The sequence below is a fragment of the Zootoca vivipara genome, chromosome 11 (genome assembly GCF_965207765.1).
Source record: "Zootoca vivipara chromosome 11, rZooViv2.hap1.1, whole genome shotgun sequence".
NCBI classification, from domain to species: Eukaryota; Metazoa; Chordata; class Lepidosauria; order Squamata; family Lacertidae; genus Zootoca; species Zootoca vivipara.
Window position 1 is genome coordinate 50,796,554 of NC_142594.1, and position 24,107 is coordinate 50,820,660.

Below are 24,107 nucleotides of genomic sequence, written 5' to 3' on the forward strand. Positions count from 1 at the left end.
CCGGGGAGGAAATATGGGATTCATCTCAGTTATTTTCTTTGCGCAGAAACTCCAGACATGATGTTTGCTTTTCTCAGAAAGCGATACGTAGGCTGCTGATCCCAAAGCGGGGCCTGGCTGTGGCTTTCCCGCAAACCCCCGTTGTTCATCTAAAGAAGCGTAGGCCAAAATGACTAATCACGCTGCACTCAGAATCGCTTCAAGGGAAGTCAAAGGAAGGCGGCGTGTTTTCGAGCGGCAAGGAAGAAGTTGGCTTCTTATGGACAAATGATTTCACACCTGTTCCTGCCATGGGGCACCCCTTACTTTGCCACCCATTGGTTTTTGTAGATGCCGAGTCCGTTGCTTTTCCTGCAAGTCTCACGGGCTAGGATGAAGGCCGATGTTTCATTTTTGAGATCCTTGTACCTGGTCTGGAGACAGCCTTGTGATGTTCCGTACAAATGTGCTGCTTCTTTTGTATCCTGATGCAATTTCACAAGTTTTCAGAGTGGTTCACTTCAACAAACCAAGGAAAGGCCAGCTATAGAAGGGGCCGCATTGGCTAGTGCCGGTGACATCACCCACATTCCTTCTCAGTCCCCAGACTGTGCTGTATGTAGGTCAGGAGTGGCTACCCTGTAGTCCTTCAGACACTCTTGGACTGCCATCCCCATTGTCTCTGACCATTTGCCATTTTGGCCGGGGCTGATGTGAGTTGTAATCTAGCAATATCTGGAGAACTAGAAGTTTGCTATCCCTTCCTACCCAATCAGAGCAATATGATAGGTTGGCCAAGGTGCCTTAGAGCCTTCAGTAATCTGGAAACCACTTGACAATAGGTGAAGCCTTTTTTCAGTATCCAAATTCAGTGATGGAGACAAACGTCTACCTCCCGTATTTCTGGTGGCTGAGCAGCAGTCACAGGCATAGGAGCCCTGCTAGAAAAGACCTTGACAACCCCAAGGCTGCGATGCTTCTTCCATCTATGTGGCTGACGAGGGGCTGAGGACCTCCTGCTTTTCACCTGCTTGCTCATTTCCACTTGTGATCCCGGGAAGCTGACATTGGTTAGGCCAGTGTTTCCCAACCAGTGTGCCTCCAAATGTTTTGGGACTACAACTCCCATCATTCCTGACCACTGGTCTTGCTAGCTAGGGATGATGGGAGTTGTAGTCCCAAAACATCTGGAGGCACACTGGTTGGGAAACACTGGGTTAGGCAGCGGTTTCCGTACGCAGCATCTCTTTGGGATTCAGGTGTAGGCCTTTCCTGCAGGTGATAGAAGCCAGAAGACTTTGGGGTCAGAAATAGCACCGGGAATGCTATTTCAATAGCCTCCCACGGCATTGAAGGCAGATCAGGTTCTACTGGTAAGATCTCTTGAGTGATCTGACGTAGATTGAAAAGGATTCCCAATTTCTTAATGGTGGCAGTGATGTTACATATTAGTTCCCCTCCCCCACAATTAACTGCTGAGAGGAAGAATGCAGGGCAGGTGTGGGAAATGGACAGGCAACAAGGAGTGGGGTTTTTTGTATGTTATCTCAGTTCATGTCTGATAGTTGGCAAATTCTTGGGCTCAGAATTCTTTTAATGGCCTGCCTTCTGCACCAGGTGGGTTGCAAGGTTCTAGTAAAAATATATGTATCCCAAAATAGAACGTGCAAGAATGAAGCATGCCCACCTTGGCTTTAAGGGACTAAGAGAAGCCAACTTTTTATGACATTTTCTCATATGAAAGCAAAAGGACTTGATTTTGCGGATTCTTCCCTGCCTAAACCAAACATTGGCCAAAATGCTAAAAAAAACCTATCCAAATTCCACACCAGAGAAAGCCAGATTTTTCCCAGGTGCAGATTTGAATTAAATAAATCACCAGATTGCTTCTAAATTTGAGCAGCTCGTCCCTCCTTTTTGCACAATTCCGCTTTTACTAGTCATTGGTCCGATCAGGAAGCTGCGCTGAAACTCCTCCTGCTGGAAAGTTTGTTTGTTTGTTTGCGTTGATTCTTATCTTGCTGTTCCTCCAAGGCGCTCAGAGCGGCACACTTGTTTTCCCTCCCACTTGATTCTCACAATAACCCTGCGAGGTAAGTTAGGCTGAGAAAGACTGGCTGGCCAAAGGTCACCCACGGAGATTCATGGCTGCCTGGGAATTTGAACCTGAATCTCCTAGATCTGGTCCAGGAGTGGGGGACCCTTTGCAGCCCCAAAGCAGCATCCTTCTTCCTCCATGGGAATATTCTGGGGGCCGCATGCCGGTGAGTTGGACCAGAGAAAAATAGTGTGTGGAACAACAGCTATGGCTCTTCCCTTTGACACACACATTCAACGGGTTCTCCAATTATGGAGAGCATGCGTTACGGGAGGGGAATCAGGATGACAAAATGGCCACTGGCATGACTGGGCATATTTGGTGCTGTTGCTGGGTAGAAAAGCTTGTTGCAAATTGGTGTAAGGGTCGGCCCCTAGCCTATAAAAACCCTCTGTGTGACTATATTGGTTTCACTTTTGCCAAGCGCTTCAGATTTCCTGCCCGCCCACCTCCTTTTTTAAGGATGCTTTGCGTACAGTATTGACATTGCTGTGCCTGTCATGGGGTCGCCTGCCTTGGGGCAGGGGCCCGGTAGGAATTTTGCCACCTGGCTGATTGGCTGTTGCCATTTGGTTTTTGCCTACTACATAGCAAATCGTCACAACTTGTAAGGTTGGCGGTTAGGCATTGGTTAAAATTGGCTGGTAAGAGATTGGCTGGAAAGAGGAGTATGGAAAGAGGAGTATGGAAAAGCTGGAAAGTTACGCTAAATTGCTGCTGCTTATAGAGGTATTCCATTAAAGGAATGAATGCTGGGGCTCGAACGGCTCTCGTCAGTACCCCGTTAGGGGATTGGGCCTAACACAGAGCAAATTCAGCCTCGGGGAACATTTGAGGGAGGACAAGAAGGGCCTGGTACTCAGCTCCGTCCTCCCTCTGAGAATGTTTACCTACTGACTTCCACAAAATGCCTAGAGGAAGTCAGTGCAGAATCTGTCCCAGGGCGGGGGACAGATGGGTTAATCAATGCCCAAGCAACCACTCACATTTGATTGTATTTTAATAAAGTTGTGGCCAAAATACAGCGGTGCCTCGACGTACGAATTTAATCCGTTCCGAAGGCTCCTTCGTAAGTCGAAAAATTCGCAAGTCAAAAAACGCCATTGGAAACGCGATTTCCCAAATGTATTGGAAACAGAAAAATTCGTAAGTCGAAGCAACCCGATCTAAAAATTCGTAAGTCGAAAAATCCCTATCTAAAACCGCTGTGGGTTTTTCCCCGGATGTCGAGACATTCGTAAGCGCGGGGCCATTACCCCTATTCGTAAGTTGAAAAATTTGGTTGTCGAGTCGTTCGTAAGTCGAGGTACCTCTGTAATGCCAAAAACCTTAAACTTAATTAATGTGTGTGTGTGTGAATTTATTGGGGGGAATCCGGTGACCTCGACATGCAATTACCTCTCTCCATCCAGGCAGCTAAGAGGCATTATCACGGCTGAAGGATGCTTTTTCCTGCAAGGTGGAAAAGCATTTGTGGGGCGCGCAGAGCAGGACTGGGGAGTGGCCTGGCCAGGGTGGGTCCCAAAGGTCAGATGGAGGGGCATGGAGAGTCTCATTTGGTCCCAGGGTCTTCGGTTCCTCACGCCCGGTGTATTCCCATCACCAGAACTGCTACACCCCACTTAGCAACTGCCCTGAGTTTTTACAACGGATTTTTATGAAGCACATTCACATCATATTGTTGCAACCAGGGTGGATTTGATTTAAATTTTAAGACGTGATTTAAATCACTAGTCAGTAAGACTTGGTTTAAAGACTCATTCTTGCTGTTATAATCTTAATATTTACAACCAGATGAAGGTTTCATTTTTGGAATAATAAATTTTCAGAGTACGTTTTTACAGTTACATATATCTAAAATGGCTGATTTGGTTATACTATTAGAAATACATAGACAGGTAATTATGAAATTATTGTGAGGTTTAATAAGTTAACTGTTTATATTTGGACAACTTTTCTGCTGTATGTACTTTATTGGAAGGAGAAAAAGAATCATTTCCTTAATAACAATTTAAACAATTTATTTAACTAAAACAATAACATGATAGCATATGTATCCATCTTTGTTAACTGACGTGGTTAAAGAGTTTTTTTAGACTGAGTTTTAGCACACATGAAAAACTTAAAACAAATCCTTATTTCCTGATGAATAGCCTTTGGACTATAATGTAACTTAAATAGAAAACTATCTTTAGAAAGATTTTTCCTCCAAAAGCATTTTATTTTAAAAATCCAATTTACCGTAAAAAAACAACTGATTTAAATAAAAAAGCCGATTTAAATAAAAACAATCCGATTTTTTTTATTTTTTATTTAAAAAAAATCCATGATTTTTATCCACCCTGGTTGCAACTCTAAGAAACTTGGCTAGAAACTTGGCGAGGTTGTTTGCTCATTGCAATGAAAGGTGAGATTCTTTATTCTTCAACCTATACCACATTTTGCAGCTTTTTTTTTTTGTTCTGTGTTACAGGGCATCCTGACCGCCTCTCAGGTGCTTATTTTCTGCCCTTCCATTGAACGAAGGTCCCACTAGTGCTTGAACAGCACAGGACAGAATTGCGTGCAAAACCTACCCCGCGCTGCGCGCAATCCTATACAGGCTCTCGTTTATTTTTTGTTTGATAACATTTACATGCTACTTGACTGCAAACAGAACGCTTAAGCAGTTTACCAACAAAAACCAAACACCCGATATTAACACTGTCCATGAAATACCATTAAAAAAACCCCAGGTATTTCAAAAAATTGGAAATATAGTTAAAATTAACAGAAAACTAAAGTGGGGATAAAGCACTTATCAGTCCGGATAGGCAGCAGACAAAAATGTTTTAAGCAGTTGGTGAGATGTGTATGGGGAAGATGCTTCCTTGATGTCAATCGGCAGGGAGTTCCAAAGTGTAAAATAAAATATTGATTTATTGCAAGGGCAGAACAGGTATTACTTGGCATCGGTAGCAGCAACAGCTCTGCAGATTGACACAATCAAGTGGGCATACATAAAGGGATCCCACGTATTGAGCTGGATGACCCTGGGGGTCCCTTCTAAATCCACAATTCTGGGATTCAGTGATTTTAAGTAACCTGGGTCCCACGCCGAGGCCACACCTAGCACTAGGTAGGCACAAGACAACGTCAGCCCCACTGAGTAAAATGGGACCTACTCCCAGGAAAGTGTAGAGCGCTGCAGCTGTAGAAACTGTTTACGAGGCGATGTTGTGTTTGTAGACCTCTGCCTACACCAAGGAACCTCGTTTTCCACCCAGCCTCCTTAATTATATAGAGCACGTTCTTGCCCTACATACTGTGATGGAAAACGGCAAGAGGAAAGCGAGGAGGAAGGAAAAGTAAGAGCGAGACTGTGGACGGGAGGGCGGAGGATGTTAGAAACTGGGATCCGAGCCAGGATAAGGTATGTAGGACAAAGTCTACCTGATGGTACAAAGAGCTGAGGTGCTCTCGTTTTACTTTTTACGCTTCTGGGCCCTTGGCAGCTTCCTGACCCAGACAAATTTAGCAGGTGGGGCTTTTCGGTCCTGCTCCTGGGTTCCAGATGTTTCACCTGCACAAAGGCACAGGCTGGTGTGAGAGAGGGGAAGTTGCACAATCATTGCACTTGGCACCTGTCTCTGTTGGCAGTAAAAGCCTTAAGGATGTGTACTCAGTTCGTAGCCAGTTCATACGTAAACAGCAGAAGAATTGCAGCCTGTAGCTGCACAGCTTTGAGATCTACTAGGCCTTCGCGACGAGATATGGGCGATGATCTCACCAGCTCTTAGGTAGGAGAGGGTGTCTTCCGACCTATATTCTGCCTCCTCTTGGGCAATCAAGATTTCGGAGTTTTTGAGTGTACGTGCTTAGCAGAAAACAAGTGGCAGAGTCCTCTCGGTTGCAGCTGTGGGATTGTGTTACTTTTAAGGCTTGCCTCCCTTTTGCACGCTTCCTCGTGTGCAACTCCCTGGCAGAAGGAAGCTAGCATGTCAGCAAGAGAGACCTTACCCAGGTTTCTTCTTGGTATGTCATCTACATGGGGATTTGAAACGGAGGATTTGAAAAACAAAGCTACATTTGAAACTTCCTACACGGCAGTATGAAGGGACCCAGGTGGCGCTGTGGGTTAAACCACAGAGTCTAGGGCTTGCTGATCAGAAGGTCGGCGGTTCGAATCCCTGCAACGGGGTGAGCTCCCGTTGCTTGGTCCCAGCTCCTGCCCACCTAGCAATTTGAAAGCACATCAAAGTGCAAGTAGATAAATAGGGACCGCTCCGGCGGGAAGGTAAACGGCGTTTCCGTGTGCTGCTCTGGTTCGCCAGAAGCAGCTTAGTCATGCTGGCCACATGACCCGGAAGCTGTCTGCGGACAAACGCCGGCTCCTTCGGTCAGTAAAGCGAGATGAGCGCCGCAACCCCAGAGTCGGACACGACTGGACCTGATGGTCAGGGGCACCTTTACCTTTACCTTTACACGGCAGTATATAAAGCTGCCTTTAGGTCCACCAGGCCATTGGTCCACCTGGCTCACTATTGTCCATACGGACTGGTAGCAGCTCTCCAGGGTTTTGGACTGGAGGCATTCCCAATGCTACTTGGAGATTTCGGGGGTTGAAAAATAAGACATTAGAGCCATCTTGCCCCCAAATGACAACTAGACACTCTGTTTCGGTGACTCAAGTCGGTTGCTGGAAACAACAATTGTCGTTCCTGGCCAGGCCTTGCTGCTTCTTGCTTCATGTGACCTTGGACTCTCTGCTTTCTTGACCTGTGGACCGTCTGACTACAGTGGTACCTCCGGTTACGACCGTAATTCGTTCTGGAGGTCTGTTCGTAACCGGAAACTGTTCTTATCCTGAGATGCGCTTTTGCAAATGGGGCCTCCTGCTGCGTGTGCGCCTTTGGTGTGCGATTTCCGCTTGCATCCCGGGGCAAAGTTCGCTCCTGGGAGCAGCTACTTCCAGGTTAGCAGAGCTCATAACCCGAAGCCAGGGGTCAGCAAACTTTTTCAGCAGGGGGGCGGTCCACTGTCCCTCAGACCTTGTGTGGGGCTGGACTATATTTTTTGGGGGAAATAGAATAGAATAGAATAATAGAATACAGTGGTAACTCGACTTACGAGTGCCTCGACTTCCGAAGGTTTCGACTTCCAAAGTCCGCTAACCTGGAAGTATTTTCGCTGCACGCGCATTCTGTGCATGCGCAGAAGCGGCGCGCGCGATCTGCGCATGTGCAAAGCACAAAATCGTGCATTGCGCATGCGCAAAATAGACGCTTCGACTTCTGAAGTTTTCGACTTCCGAAGAGCGCCGTGGAACAGATCGCCTTCGTAAGTCGAGGTACCACTATAATAATTTATTGGTCAAGTACAGTCATACCTTGACATCCGAACGCTTCGATTTTCGAAGGTTTAGACTTCCGCAGTCAACAACCCCGGAAGTCTTTTCGCTGCACATGCCCGGCGCGCACGTTCTGCTCCTGCACAGAGCGGCGCGCGCTTTGACATCCAAAAACCTCGACTTACGAAGACGGCCGCGGAACGGATTGTCTTCGTAAGTCGAGGTACCACTGTACTAACATACTTGGGATTTTGTTTCGACTACATTGCAATGTAAAAGTACTTTATATAAAGTGTGCAGAACACTATTTCAAGATCACCAGCGGAGTGACTTCAGAACAGGTTGAGATGGTTGTCGGTGCCTCTGACGCCGACTGAATGGCACTAGTAATGAACGAATTCCTATGCCCCACAAATAACCCAGAGATGCATTTTAAATAAAAGTACACATTCAACTCATGTAAAAACATGCTGATTCCTGTACCGTCTGTGGGCCGGATTTAGAAGGCGATTGGGCCAGTTCCGGCCCCTCAGGCCTTAGTTTGCCTACCCATGCCCGAAGTGTTCGCAAGGGGGACGGTTCGCAACCAGCGGTATTACTGTGTGTACGTGAACTGAGATACTCTCGCCTTACGACTGGACTGGACCTTGCATATAGACTTTGCCTCCAGGCAATGTCCCCCGCCCGCCTCCGAGATGTGGCTGGTTGGCTGGCCTCTCCCACCACTGAGCTCTGCCGTGGCTGAGCAGCATGGGACTATGACAATAATGCTGAGATAGATGGACCCAGTGGTCGGACTCAGGAGAAGGCCGTTTCCTATGTTCCAAGCCCTCCTTGCTTAACTTTGGCGCAGGGAGCTCAGCTGCCCGTTTTGTTCTGTTAGGTTCTCCATTCTTCGAATCTGTGGCCCTCCACATGTTGGGGGGGGGGCTGCAACTCCCATCAACACCCCCAGTTCTGTAGGGTAGGCGGGCAGGCGGGAGCCGGCCTGCAACAACATCACGAGGGCTGCAGGTTCCCGCGGATGGTACTGTGAAAACGACGCAATTGAGAGAGGAGACGCAATTGTGGCGCAGTCCAGGAAGGGCCGTGCCACGTGGCCTTTGCTGAACGTGGTGCTCGGCGGCAGGAAGAGAGCAGGTTGCAACTTCCCCTCCTCCTCGCTGCCGCTTGCGCCTGCCTCCGTGAAGAACTTCACCTCACAGTTTTGATCCGAGGCCCTGGCTTCATGCAGAGACCTCTTCACACCTGTGGCCTGCACTCATTTACCACCATTTGCATGCGGCTTCGACCTATTTTGAAGGCCTTGGTGCTCTGAGGCCTGGTTACCATGGAGATACGGCCCCCTCTCTCTTTCCTGGAGCTGCCACCTTTAAAGCTTCATAACAGGTGCTTGGACCAGAGATTTTTTTTTGGTAAGGTAAGGGGCGTCTCCCCCTTTCCCCTCCCAGACAACATCTCCACATTATGGTGCACGTGTGTGTCAGCTTGGCTGGTCATATCTGCATGAGACGGTGGGCGTTATACCTGTGCAAAGCCCATGGAGGCGTTTTCAGGTGCTGAGGGAAGGCCGTAGCTCAGCAGTGGAGCATCTGCTTGTATGCAGGAAGGCCAAGGTCCAGCCCTCAGCATCCCTAGGGAGCTCTGAAAAAGAGGACCCGTTTGGAACTTCGGAGAGCAGCTGCCGGTCCGAGTAGGGAGTTATGAGCGAGATGGACTCTGTATAAGATTCTGTGTTGCCCTGAATGAAGACAACCTTGTGCAATAGAAAGCAGGCAGTGAAGAAGGGGTGATATGATAGCCATGTTCAAATATATAAAAGGATGTCATATAGAGGAGGGAGAAAGGTTGTTTTCTGTTGCTCCAGAGAAGCGGACACAGAGCAATGGATTCAAACTACAAGAAAAAAGATTCCACCTAAACATTAGGAAGAACTTCCTGACAGTAAGAGCTGTTCGGCAGTGGAATTTGCTACCAAGGAGTGTGGTGGAGTCTCCTTCTTTGGAGGTCTTTATGCAGAGGCTTGACAGCCATATGTCAAGAATGCTTTGATGGTGTTTCCTGCTCGGCAGGGGGTTGGACTGGGTGGCCCTTGTGGTCTCTTCCAACTCTACGATTCTAAGAACAAAATTGGAAAATGGATTTGTGGAAGACGTGCCTTTTCTCACTCTCGCGGGGCTGCGATGTTGTAAGGTCCCAGTGGGCTCAGACAGTGGAATGTGTCCTTATTTATTTGGGGCAGCTTTTGGGTGCAGGAAACTGTGCTGATCCACAACACACACCCACATACCCGATCATGGCTCAAAGGTTGTCAAGCCAGCCTCTCCTGGTGATCTGGGGATCCTGTAAGGCCCCTTATAGAACTGCTGCTTCATAGAACAACAAAATGGTAGTCAGAAGGGACCACGAGGGTCATCCAGCTCAACCCCCTGCAATGCAGGAATCTTTTGCCCGACATGGGACTCCAGCTCACAACCCTGAGACTAAGAGTCTCGTGATCTGAGATATAAAAAGCAATGAGTGTAGTACAGGTTTGGCCGTCCTTCAGCCAGAGCAACTCGGTATCCAAAGCAATTGCTCTACGGCAGCCTTCACCAGCCTAGTGCCCTCCTGGCGTTTTGGAATACAACTCCCATCAGCCCCAGCCAGCATGGCTGGTAGTCAGCTGCATGATGGGAGTTGTAGTTCAGCTACATCTGGAGGGCCACAGGTTAGCCACGCCAGCCTTATTAAATGAACAAGATCTCCTTCCCTCCATGGCATCTGGCTACCTAAGCACAAGTCACAGAGTTGGGGCAGGATAGATGCTTGCCTTGCCATGCCTACAGAAATCACTTGCCCATACCTATCTCTTAGTGTGCGACCCCTGGGCCCCGTTTCCCATCAGTATGGCCAATGACTAGAGTCAGGGATGATGGAAGTTGTAGTCCAGCCGCATCTGGAGGGACCCGGCTCAGCTACCCCTGACTTAAAGCAAAAGTCAAAAAGCTTTATGCAAATTCCAGGCCTAGAGATGATGCTTAGCATAGGTGACTAAGCCTGAAATCCCAATAGCCACACCTTTCTTGCCCGTATTCATGGCTGCTGCCCAGGCACAGCCACTAAATTCTCACGAGGAGGAAGGGGCTCAGTTCAAGGTGTCTTAGTGCCACATCCCATGGAGCTCACATAGGCGAACGGGGCTATTTGTTTCGGACGAAGGCTGGATGCTGTCTTGCGCAACCCACAGGCAACATGCTTGCTTTGCAGTTACCCGAGCAACGAGACTCGTGTTTTCCATGACTCACGAAATGCCAGGCAGAAACGGCTAAGATTGGATGAGCTCATTATTTGGGCTAATCTGGCGCATCTGGTTTCTTTAGTGAATGGTTGGAGAGGAGGCTGCATGGAAGGGGCAACAGGGGATTTCCAAGCCCTTTTACTTGCTTTTGTGGGGGTTTATTTTAAGAAGCTCGTTGCGCTGCGCAGCTCTGTACTACGTGAACAGGATGCAGGAAGCCTTCGAGGATCAGAATGACAATGCCGAGCCAGATCTCTTGGCATTTTAGAAATGAGCGACTTTTCAGACTTTTTTTTTGGCGCACAGAAACATCAAAACTGCGCAGCTGCAGGGGTGTCGATGGAAACGGACTTCTAAGGATTGTAGCTAACTCAGTTCTTCTCACAGTAGACCCATTGCAATTAATAAAGCTAAGTTAGTCATGTCTGCTAATTTCAGTGGGTCTACTCTTGAGTATGACAAGTATTGGCCATAATCCCTAAAGGGCTCACAAAATGAATTGCTCTGGTAAATAAATACAGGAGTGTGAATCTTCCACACCCAACTGACCTTCTCTTCCTCACTTTTCCTTGTTCCATCTCATAACCTGACCTAAAAAGGTAAAGGACCCCTGACCATTAAGTCCAGTTGTGGATGACTCTGGGGTTGCAGCGCTCATCTCGCTTTGCTGGCCGAGGGAGCCGGCATTTGTCCGCAGACAGCTTCCGGGTCATGTGGCCAGCATGACAAAGCTGCTTCTGGCGAACCAGAGCAGCACACGGAAACGCTGTTTACCTTCCTGCTGGAGCAGTACTTATTTATCTACTTGCACTTTGATGTGCTTTTGAACTGCTAGGTTGACAGGAGCTGGGAACGAGCAACAGGAGCTCACCCCGTCGCAGGAATTCGAACCGCCAACCGCCTGATCGGCAGGCCCTAGGCTCTGTGGTTTAGAAGAGCAAGTAGATAAATAGGTACCGCTCCGGCGGGAAGGTAAACGGCGTTTCCGTGTGCTGCTCCGGTTCGCCAGAAGCGGCTTTGTCATGCTGGCCACATGACCCGGAAGCTGTCTGCGGACAAACGCCGGCTCCCTCGGCCTATAGAGCGAGATGAGCGCTGCAAACCGGACACGACTGGACCTGATGGTCAGGGGCCCCTTTACCTTTTTATATCAGTTTGCAATTATTATTATTTTAAGTTCTCGTGGAAATTCTTCAGCATTTTGCTCAATTTTCTCCTACACACATTTTTATATGCAATGTTGCCGGGTGTACACATATTTGCAAGACAGATTTCTCTACTATAATGCATTTTTGAACGTTTTTCTCATATATGCATTTATATGCAATATTCTCAATATATACAGTACATGTTTGGGAGCTGCATTGCAAAATTTGGATAAGTGTGATTTTTCAAAGTTTGCAAAGCAGACGGAAGAACGTTAAATGAGTGCGCATATCACTGGCCACCCAGGAAGAGGATCTGTGGAGCCTCTCTGTTAATGCACAATCCTGTCCCAAGACTCCTCCCTCCTGCATGCAAAGGCAGCAGGAAAGTCAGCAGCCAAAAAATGTTCATCAGCAGTTCTCAACAATAATACTGAGCAGGTGTGCTCGGGTTTCCTCATAATCCTGAAGATGAGCTAATTCAGCACACACAGACACACAGAGAGGCAACCTCTCACTCTTGCCAACAACAGAGCGTCCTGATTTCCTTTTTGTAGTCATGTGAGTACCCGGTCAGTAGCCTCCTTTGTCATCCTATCATCCCAGGCTTGCTCTCGTCATTTTAATTTCGGGACGAGATTGGCGCAGGGCGAGATTTCCAGTTGTGAAACAACCACCCTGAAATTGTTCGGTGTAGATGCATCCCAAGATGTTCTCAAAATGGGCTGGCAGCCTGGTGGGTCAGGCGCTGGTTCCAGAGGAAGGAATTGCAGCCAAAGCCAGGGAGCTCTCACCAGGGCTTCAGAATTCTTCTTGGGCCTGGGAATCGGGTGACTTCATGACATGGCTCCTCACCCCTGACCATTTATTACTAAGGAGGACTACTAGGTTGTTTTCTTGCTGCCCGTCAGTGGCTTGGCAACCCCCATACCTGCCAAGTTGCTGTCAGAGAAATAAGGGACCGAGTCACCTTCAAAGGCAGCCCCACGCAGAGCGCATTGCAGTAGTCCAAGCAGGAGATTACTATAATCCGGGGTGGAGGGGTGGGGAATGAGACGACAATGGAAGAAGCAGGAGGAAGTGGAGGTGAGGATGGTTTGGGAAAGAATATGCAATTGTTTCAGTTAGATTTACTTTAGCCTTAGTTATTTGGGAGTCAGTGGGTTAGGAACATAGGAATTTGCCTTATACAGAGTCAGACCATTGGTCCATGGAGCTCAGTGCTGTATTGTTTACACTGACTGGCCCAGGATGCTCAAGGCTACAGGCAAGGATCTCCCCTGGCCTCACCTGAAGATGCTGGGGATTGAACCTGTGGCCTTATTGCGAGCAGCGCAGGTTCCCTATAGGCTTCGTGGAAAGGGTGGCTTTTGAAGGAGGCAAGGCGAGTCGCCTTGTGTGGGAGACCGTTTCAGGCCTAAGGGGCAGCAAGGGAGAAAGGAGCCAGTGTGGCATAATGGTTAAGAGTGCTGGACTTAGGCCTGGACCTGGGAGAGCAGGGTTCGAATCCCCACGCAGCCATGAAGCTCATGGGGTGATCTTGGGCCAGTCACCGCCTCTTAGCCTGACCTGCCTCACAGGGTTGTGGTGAGAATGAACTGGGGAGGAAGAGAACCATGTACACTGGCTAGACATCCTTGGAAGATAAAGGTGGTGTATAAATGTAATCCTATATAATAAAGTCCCTGTGTCTCTGCGTCCAGTCCCTGTGTCCCTGTGTCCGCGCTACTGCGCATGTGCCCCACAGACACAGGGATTGGACACAGAGACTTGGAGCCCAGAGACCGGCCCCTCCTCCGCCTCCTCCCGCTGTCCCGAGTGGCGACAGCCTCCTCCACCTCCCTTCTCCTGAGGAGAAGGAAGAGGCCTCTGCCGCCGCCTCGTGCAGCGCGCCTCAGGTAAGCGCGCCGCCCCTCGCTCTCCCGCCTTGCCACCCCGCGTCACTCCGCCACAGCAGGGAGGTGGAGGAGGCCGTCGCCACTTGGGACAGCAGGAGGAGGCGGAGGAGGGGCTGGTGGGCCTCAGGCGCTCGACGGAGGCGACGCCTGCGCGGTCCCAGGGCTTCCCCTCCGTTCCCGCCCGGCTAGCGCCCGTTTACTGAACGGGCTGAATGACACTAGTATATAAAAGAAAACACAGGTAGAGAGCCCTTTAGGGATCAGGAAAGCTCTCAGTGGCCAGCGATGGTAGAGCTGAACGAAAGGAAGAAAAGAGCTTTAAAACTTCAATTTTTTTGAAAAGCAGTTCAACAACTTTGCCCCTACATCACAGGCCACCTTAGAGAGCTGCAGTTATTGCACATTGATTATTACAGAGCAATAGCAGTTCCTTCTCGTTTATGTAACAACAGTCTCCTTGTTCACACCGGGGTTATTTTCTTCAGGGTGCAAGCAAAAAAAAAAGAAGAAGTTTAAACAAAGCGCACACTTTCAGGAACTCTGCAAGGATTAGAAGTTCCCCGAAGCCATGCAGAATCCGGCCCAGTCAATAGGTGTCTGGCACGTTTGAGATGGGCAGCCAATTAGGAGTTGCCATTTCAACCAGCCCAATATGACACTGTAGCCGCGCAGAGCTCATTACGAAGGACTGCGCTCTGTCGCCCAAATTGGAATTTGACTTCAAAAATGGGTATCGATCGAGGAGTGGAAGGAAGGTGTTTTGTATTTTCCCCCCCTTTATTAAAAAAAGAACTAAGACAACACGAGAAGTACAGAGGCAGAGACAAGATACATTTCCAGAAGCACATTTTGTGTTTATCACATGTCAACCAGGCCACTGGTTGGATTTACAGGGCCTGTCGTTTTCCTTAGACTCTCCTGAATGTCGGTTCTCCTATACCAGCCTTTCAAAATGTTTTAAAATAAAAAAAATTCCTTCAGTAGCACCTTAAAGACCAACTAAGTTTTTATTTTGGTATGAGCTTTCGTGTGCATGCACACTTCTTTAAGGTGGTCTTTAAGGTGCTACTGAAGGAATTTTTTTTATTTTACTTCGATCCAGACCAACACGGCTACCTACCTGTAACCAAAATGTTTTAAATCATTGTTAATTTTTCCTATTGATGATTTTATTCGGTTTCTTTTTTGGAAACCACTTTGAGGTTTTTGTCGTCTTCTTTTTTTAACAGACAAGCGGTATATAAATTGTTGTTGTTTAGTCATTTAGTCGTGTCCGACTCTTCGTGACCCCATGGACCAGAGCACGCCAGGCACTCCTGTCTCCCACTGCCTCCCGCAGTTTGGTCAAACTCATGCTGGTAGCTGCGAGAACACTGTCCAACCATATGAACTAAATAAAAATGTCTCAGATGCCAATGGTTAACATCCTAGCAATAAGGGTATAATAATCTCCTGCCATAGTCACTAGCATAAAAGGTAAAGGGACCCCTGACCATTAGGTCCAGTCGTGACCGACTCTGGGGTTGCGCGCTCATCTCGCATTATTGGCCGAGGGAGCCGGCGTACAGCTTCCAGGTCATGTGGCCAGCATGACAAAGCCGCTTCTGGCAATCCAGAGCAGCACATGGAAACGCCGTTTACCTTCCCGCTGTAGCGGTTCCTATTTATCTACTTGCATTTTGACGTGCTTTCGAATTGCTAGGTTGGCAGGAGCTGGGACCGAGCAACGGGAGCTCACCCCGTCACAGGGATTCGAACCGCCGACCTTCTGATCAGCAAGCCCTAGGCTCAGTGGTTTAACCACAGCGCCACCTGGGTCACTAGCATAGCTCCTGTCAATTCCATGCTGTAGTAGCTGGTCATTTACTTTGCAAAACCTAAACATGTTTACTAAAAATTGCCCCGCTATGCTTTGTGGGAGCTTATTCCAAGTTAAGCGTGAGGTCTGTATATTTTGGAAAGCAGAAATAATTGTCCGCGTAGGGCAGAGAGAAGAACAATCAGTTTATTGTTGTTTTTAAAAATGAACTTGTCTTCTGGCGAGACAGTAGATTTTACATCCCACCTTTAGACATTGGCAATGCAAAGAAGTTGAAGCATGAATTCTGAAGATGCTGTTAAGCTTGGGCAGGGACTATTTGGGATATTCTGCTCTTTCTGGGGTAGTTTGTCCACTTATGGTGCCCAGCCTGCACTCAGCTTTCACCTGTGGCTCCTAGATGCCGTCAGCATTAGACAACGGCCACAGCCTGGGAAACGGCTTTGAGCGAGTGGGTTTCAAACCCTCAGTGTGTTAGGGATTTACCCTGCCTGCGAAGACAGGCTCCAGTGGATTGAGTGGACAAGACCAATACAGTGGTACCTTGGTTCTCAAACGCCTTGGTTCTCAGCTTTGGTTCCCAAACGCCGAAAACCCGGAAGTGTTTCGGTTTCCGAACGTTTTTTGCAAGCCGAACGTCCGGTGCAGCTGTTGGCTATTGTTTCCGGGGCACCTGAACCAATCAGAAGACACGCCTTGGTTTTCAAACATTTTGGAAGTCAAACGGACTTCTGGAACAGATTAAGTTCAAGAACCAAGGTACCACTGTACTTGGCACTTTTGTTTTTGCTATTTATTTTGTGTTTTTAGTTTTGGAGGCTTTTTTGCGTTAATTTGTATTTGTTCGCTATACAGGGCTTCCTTCAGAAGTCTTCTAAAGGTTGTCTAGTTACTTATCTCCTTGGCTCGGTGTGTGTGTGTCACGTAACTCCATACCCTCCAACATTTCTCCGATGAAAATAGGGACGTCCTAAGGAAAAGCGGGACATTCCGGGATCAAATTCTGTAAATCCAGGACTGTGCCTGGAATATAGGGGCAATTGGAGGGTCTGCATCTCTCCCCCCCCCCTGAAATATTTTTGTCTACGTTCCAGGTTTTGTACCCCAAAGCTTTAAGAAAAAAACCCAGTTTCTCAAAGCTTTCACTTTTCCTCCCACGCTATACATTTACTGGCTTTTGTGGTTTCCACATCAGGGTTGCTAGGCCCTGAGTCACTGTAGCTGTAGCTTTTGAAATATTTCTGGTGCCTGTGTGTGTGTGTGTGTGTGCAGTTAACACTTGCAAGAATGTCACATGGAATGGGAATGTGTGTGCTGTGTGGGCAGCAAGTTTGAAAAAAAGTGTTTGCGTTTGGCTGAGCTGATGCATGTGGAACGCAGCCCTCTTGCCCTGTTTGTGCTCGCGGCTGTTTCTTGTGCTTTTATTCATTTAATTTCATTTCATTTTTTTAAATATTTCCCCCAAATTGATTTTTGAATTTTATTGTTATTCATGCTTTTATACAGTGGTACCTTGACTTACGAAGACGATCTGTTCCACGGCGCTCTTCGTAAGCCGAGGTCTTCAGATGTCCCGTACCGTGCATGCGCGAAGTGCGGTTTTGCACTTCTGCACATGCGCGGACCGCGCACGCGGTGAAAAGACTCCCGCGGTTGTAGACTTCGGAAGTCGAAACCTTCGGAAGTCGAGGTACCACTGTTCGGCAGTGGAATTTGCTACCAAGGAGTGTGGTGGAGTCTCCTTCTTTGGAGGTCTTTAAGCAGAGGCTTGACAGGCATATGTCAAGAATGCTTTGATGGTGTTTCCTGCTTGGCAGGGGGTTGGACTGGATGGCCCTTGTGGTCTCTTCCAACTCTATGATTCTATGATTCTGTGATTCACTGTACTGTATTTTATGCTGCTTTTATGTTGTATTACAATTAAGTGTTTTAAATTTGTTGTTAGCCGCCCTGAGCCTGGTTTCTGAACTGGGAAGGGCAAGGTATAAATAAAAAATTATTGTTGTTGTTATTATTATTATTATTATTATTATTATTATTATTATTATTATTATTAACTGATTATAGATTCCTGGGCTCAACATGTGCCTGGAGGTCTCCTGTTCATCAATCCTTAGAACATGCCTGCTCAGCTGAGCCACTATTTTGTACCTGGCTCTGTGGATCTGGGGGTCCTAGTAAAAATCAAAGTGGATCCCACAAGCTCAAAGTCTGCACACCTCTACTCTATAAGAGTAATAACAGCCACTCAGTTGAAGAGAAGTCGCCCCCCCAACCTTCTTCTGCTATTTTGAAACCACAAATATGAGAAACGCTTGTGGTATAATAAAAAAATTCCTTCAGTAGCACCTTAAAGACCAACTAAGTTTATATTTTGGTATGAGCTTTCGTGTGCATGCACACAAAAGCTCATACCAAAATATAAACTTAGTTGGTCTTTAAGGTGCTACTGAAGGAATTTTTTTATTTTGCTTCGACTCAGACCAACACGGCTACCTACCTGTAACTGGCTTGTGGTATAAGACGTCTTGTGGGAGGGGGAGATTTGTGAGTTTTTCCGTTCTTGTTTTTATTATGTATTTTGTTTTTTCATCTTGTATTTTTATGCTGCGGACCACCCTGAGATCTACAGATGAAGGGTGGCATACAAATTTGATAACATAATAATAATAATAATAATAATAATAATAATAATAATAATTGTTACCCACGTTGCAAATGTGATGAAATAAAAAGCAATTGCTTTTAGTGGTGCGGTGCCCATGCTGTTATTGTGAACTGGATATTTTTGTGTGTATAAATCAAAGTGCTGGTGGTTGTATAAGCAGGACAACACGAGCAAAAGGAAATCGCAGCATCATGGAATTAATAGAGTTGGAAGGGACCCCAAGGGTCATCTAGTCCAACCCCCTATCAGAGGTGGGTGTGGGGGATGGGGGCAAAATTTGAGTGAGTTCACTCAAACCTACCTAACTTTCACTTTCAAGAACAGTATGAGAACCAAAACAGAGCTGTCCTTCAAAATCCGCACTTCTCTGAATTTTGCAGTGCAGATCTCCAGTGTGCAAAATGTGTACTGTACAAAAATGCATCTACTGGGATAAAGTGCCCATAAAAATACATATATATTAGTGAATGTAATATTTAAAAAAAGATATTCCGTTTTGGAAAATTGCTTTGCCAACGTGTGTATACTGTATTAGGGGAAATTGCATACAAAGATGTGCATCGGGAGAAATTAGCGCTAACGTCCTGTTAAATTTGCATGATGACTTTAAAAAAATATATCTCATGCTGATGTGGAACTGGGGAGAACTGCACTTATGATTGGAAAGATCAGAAACAGAGAGAAACTGAAATTGACCCTTTAGAGGGGAGCGCAGTAATTCTACTCCTCCTGCAATATTTCCCCTTTTTATTCCTGCTTGCATTTGTTATGTATTTCTTTATTTCATAAAATGTATCAACAGCTTGATTTGTTGTTGTTTTTTTAAAAAAGCCTCAAAACACTTTACAAAACGAGTAAAACAATAACATTATTGGTAAAATCAGTTAAAAACAGCTATTTAAAACAATTTTTTAAAAAATTAAAAAGCGATAAACTTAAAAGCAGATTAAAATACACATGAACATGCTGGGTAGGCTTGTCCAACCTTGAGAGCTGGAAACATGTGGCTTTAGTGCAGGCTTCCTCAAGCTCGGCGCTCCAGATGTTTTGAGACTACAATTCCCATCATCCCTGACTACTTGTCCTGCTAGCTAGGGATCATGGGAGTTGTAGGCCAAAAACATCTGGAGGGCCCAGGTTGAGGAAGCTTGCTTTAGTGTAAAGATGAGGAAATCTATGGCTCTCCAGATGGACTCTGAATCCCATCAGCCACAGACAGGGATTATGGGAATTGTAATGTAGTGGCCCACAGGCTCCCTTTCTCTGATGCAGTGTTTTAATGAAAGCTACTGTAGTCTTTCCTCCCCAGATTCTTCATGTGCATCTGGAACAGGCATCCCCAAACTTCGGCCCTCCAGATGTTTTGGACTACAATTCCCATCTTCCCCGACCACTAGTCCTGTTAGCTAGGGATCATGGGAGTTGTAGGCCAAAACATCTGGAGGGCCGCAGTTTGGGGATGCCTGATCTGGAAGATGAGTAGCCCTGAGTATATATGAAGTTGCGAGCAAAGGACTTCTAAATATTCTTTTGAAATTCCAGCCGCCTTCATCCTGGAAACCCCTCGCGACTCAGGCATGCTCATTCCATAGATGGTAGTGAAATTAATGAGATGAGTCAGACCTGGAAGCCAAGCACGCACATTCCATCGCTTGACAACCTCTGCATAAAAATCCCGTAAGGGTCTGAAAGTGTGTAGCTGAAAAGCACAGAACAGCCTCGCAACTGCAGGATTATTGCCTACTTCCTCATTATGATTGTGCTGAATGATAGGGCATTCTGAAAGTTTACTGCAGGGCGGAATCATTACGCATAATCCCAGGGTCTCCCAAACTTGGACCTCCAGCTGTTTTTGGACTACAGTTTCCATCATCCCTGACCACTGGTTCTTTCTGCTAGCTAGGGATGGTGGGGGCTGTAGTCCCCAGACAGCTGGAGACCCAAGTTTGGGAAGTCCTGATCTAGACCAAAGATTCCAGAAAGCGTTATTAGGGACTGAAGTGTACCTTACAGATTGGGAACGTAAGAGCTTGCTGGATCAGGCCAGTGGCCCACCTAGTCCAGCATCCTGTTCTCACAATGGCCAACCAGCTAACTGGATTCGAGCACAATACAGTGGTGCCTTGGTTCTCAAACTCCGAAAACCCAGAAGTAAGTGTTCCGGTTTTCAAACGTTTTTCGGAAGCCAAACATCTGATGCCGCTGTCGGCTATTGTTTCCGGGGCACCTGGACCAATCAGAAGCTGTGCCTTGGTTTTTGAACATTTCGGAAGTCAAATGGACTTCCAGAATGGAATAAGTTTGGCGCTTTTGTTTTTGCTATTTATTTTGCGTTTTTGTTTTTGAGGCTTTTTCTATTACTGTAATTTGTTTTTGTGACTCTGTGGAACCCAGTCCAGCTACTGATTGATTGATTGTGTGACTGCAGAAATGGATAAAAGCCCCCCATCCAAACAATGACTATCATCAGTGCAGTTAAGAAAATAATAATAATTGTAATTTTTATCATCTACAATATGTACTGTCTTATTTATTTTATAGTATAGTACATTGGTTGCTTTCATTTTATGGATCAGTGGTCTCGATTGATAGTAAAATCCATGTTAAATTGCTGTTTAGAGGTTGTTTTTAAAAGTCTAGGAGGGATTAATTCATTTTGCATTACTTTCTATGGGAAAGCGTGCCTTGGTTTTGGAATGCTTTGGTTTTGGAACGGACTTCCGGAATGGATTAAGTTTGAGAACCAAGGGACCACTGTAACACTTGAAGGAGAACTACCTGAAAATGATTTACAGATGGTATCGAGCTCCAAGTAGACTTGCTAAGATGTATAAGACTGAATCATATAAGTGTCGGAGATGTAATGAGACTGAGGGTACGTTCTATCATATGTGGTGGACCTGTAAAAGGGTAAAATTATTATGGAATAATTCATAATGAATTGAAAAAAAATGTTTTAAAGTACCTTTCCAAAAAAAGCCAGAGTCCTTTTTGTTGGGGATAACCCAGATGGAAATTCCCAGGTTTCGGAAAAGTTTATTGAATATATGGAGGGAAACTGTGTTTATTTGAAAACACGGGTAGCAATAAGATAAATTCAACAGTGTAAATACGTTTTGATGGATGTAATCATGGAATATTGAATGGTTTAGTTTATATAAAATATGCAGGGATTTATGTTATGCACAATGAACCATGGAAAGAGAAGAAGGGAAGTCATTGATATTTTAAGGTTGTTCAAATGAATATTCTAAAATGTAAAACAGAAAGTTTAATAAACCAGCCACATATGGATAAGCATATTCTGTTGGGTTGCAGGATCAAGGATTGATAGTTCAACCGGGATTTTGAGTAATAATTACAGTTATCACTTCCTTGCTTATTAATAATTTGCTCACTACCGCAGCGTGAGCTAACTGCAACTCAGGTGCAGTGGTGCCTCGCAAGACGAATTTAATTCGTTCCGCGAGTCAATTCGTTTTGTAAAAAATTCGTCTTGCGAATCATAGTTTCCCATAGGAATGCATTGAAATTTCTTTTTTTTGCCTATAGAAACACATTAATTAAATTTCAATGCATTCCTATGGGAAACCGTGATTCGCAAGATGAATTTTTCGCAAAACAAATTTGTCTTGCGAGTCACCATCAGATCGCAAGACGCATTCGTCTTGCGAAAAATTAATCTTGCAGGGCATTTGTCTTGCGAGGTACCACTGTATATCAAGCTTTTGCTGGAGCTTCTTCCGCTGGCTCTTTAATTCACTCCCTGCCATAGTGTGAGCTGATTGCAACTTGAGTATAACGAGCTTTTGTTGTATCTTGTCCAGCTGCGAGGATATCCCATCTATACTTTTAAAAATACAGTGTAGGGGTCCTAATTATTTAAAATTATTCTTCAAGGTAGGTCCTCCCTCTGTATCATTGTCTATATCGTTGTCTTTAGCATTTATCGTCATTGGCGAGGTCACCTCCTCTGCTTCTAATGCGGCTGCAAAACCAGCCAATGGGCTAAAACGATTGTGGGTCTCCACCGTGTATCTGACGTCCTCCTGAAAACGACCACAATTAAGAAGGTGCAAGTCAGTCTTTGATTGTTTGGGCCTCAGGGAAGGTATTGCCTCATCCGACTCTCTTGGCCGTTTGCCATAGCCCATAGCCGGAGTTTAACAAAAAATTTTAAAGTACACAATACTTAAAAACAAACAAACTTAAAAACCAATTTAAAAACCAATTAAAACTTACTGTACCTTGTGGGAGGCACGGTAGTAGAAAATAAATAGATAAAAGTTAAGGCTGCTTATCTTATGTTAGTGCTGGGAGAGTTCAGTGTTTCCTCTGCCATCCGCCATTTTTCCAGAGAGAGAGAGAAAAACACTATCTCTTCCTGTGGCTTTCAGGGGCTGCCATTCAGAAGCATGACTACCTTTGACCAAGCTGCCATCTTGAATACACCCACATGGGTCCTGCCTCTCTCTGCCAATGGATGGATCATGATAAACATCCTGGGGGAGGTGGCCCCTGAAGGAGAGAGATTTTTTTGGGGGGGGGAATCTCCACCCATGCATAGTTTTTTTAGACCTCTGGCATGCTTAATTGCCCCTTTCCAAAATGAATTAGCCCAGGCTTTCCTTAAGTGGTTCCCTCCAGGTATTCTTGGACTTCAGTCAGTGTGAGAGCCAGTGTGGTGTAGTGGTTAAGAGCGGTAGACTCGTAATCTGGGGAACCGGGTTCGTGTCTCCGCTCCTCCACAGGCAGCTGCTGGGTGACCTTGGGCTAGTCACACTTCTTTGAAGTCTCTCAGCCCCACCCACCTCACAGAGTGTCTGTTGTGGGGGAGGAAGGGAAAGGAGATTGTTAGCCGCTTTGAGACTCCTTCGGGTAGTGATAAAGCGGGATATCAATCCAAACTCCTCCTCCTCCTCCTCCTCCTCCTCTTCTTCTTCTTCTTCTTCTTCTTCTTCTTCTTCTTCTTCTTCTTCTTCTTCTTCTTCTTCTTTCCCCCATCAGCCCCAACCAGCCTGGCCAGTGGTTAGGGATGATAGGAGTTATAGTCCAGGCATCCCCAAACTGCGGCCCTCCAGATGTTTTGGTCTACAACTCCCATGATCCCTAGCTAACAGGACCAGTGGTCAGGGATGATGGGAATTGTAGTCCAAAACATCTGGAGGGCTGAAGTTTGGGGATGCCTGTTGTAGTCCAACAACACATGGAGTTCACTAGCTTGTGGGAGGCTATATAGGAATGGTCCCCTGGGTTGCTGTTTCTTTGTTTTTTAAAATTAATATTCCGCTGTTCTAGGTCTTAAAGAAACTTACAACAATAAAAATGCACAATGGACAACATTGGAAAGGTCAACTGCAAACTTTTAAAACCTTAGAGATTTAAAATCTCAGGTTCAACCAAAGTACATCAGGCAAATTTAAAACCCCAGAGAAGCCTTCATGATGTGAAGGCTCCCTGAAATAAAATGGTTTTAACTGAAATTTCGCAGGGATGGTGCCTGTCTAACTTCTAGCTTGAGGGAGTTCCACAGAGTTGAGTCCATAACACTGAGACCACGACTTTATGTGGACATGACTGGTGCTTTTGGGTTATTGGGACCCCCCCCCCCAAGATCTGATATGCTCCACAACACCTCTACAAGAAAGTGTTGTCTATTCTCAGACAGGGGCGGAGGAAGGCACCGGGGGCGTGCACCTGGGGGCAGGGCATCGCCACGCAGCACGCATGCCCGGACATGGGCAGAAGCGATTTTCGGCGCCCCGGACATGGGCAGCGCAGCACCGAAAATTGCTTCTGTGCATGCCCGGAAGCTGAAAATCGCTTCTGCGCATGTCTGGGCATGCGCAGAAGTGATATCCGGTGCCACGCTGCCCATGTCCAGGACGCCG

The 24,107-nt window shown here is 46.4% G+C and overlaps 1 protein-coding gene across 2 annotated transcripts in view; it reads left to right on the forward strand.

Annotated features, from left to right (window-relative positions):
- Positions 1 to 24,107, forward strand: part of LOC118091861 (mitogen-activated protein kinase kinase kinase 3) — a 94,729-nt gene that overhangs the window by 11,106 nt on the left and 59,516 nt on the right. The window contains exon 1 of one of the 2 annotated variants that reach the window (XM_060280930.2): positions 5,821 to 5,856. The exons of the other annotated variant lie outside the window; for it this stretch is intronic. The gene's annotated coding sequence lies outside the window, so the exon portion shown is untranslated. Of the gene's footprint in view, positions 1 to 5,820; positions 5,857 to 24,107 lie in introns of those variants that run through there. 2 annotated transcript variants of the gene reach the window in all.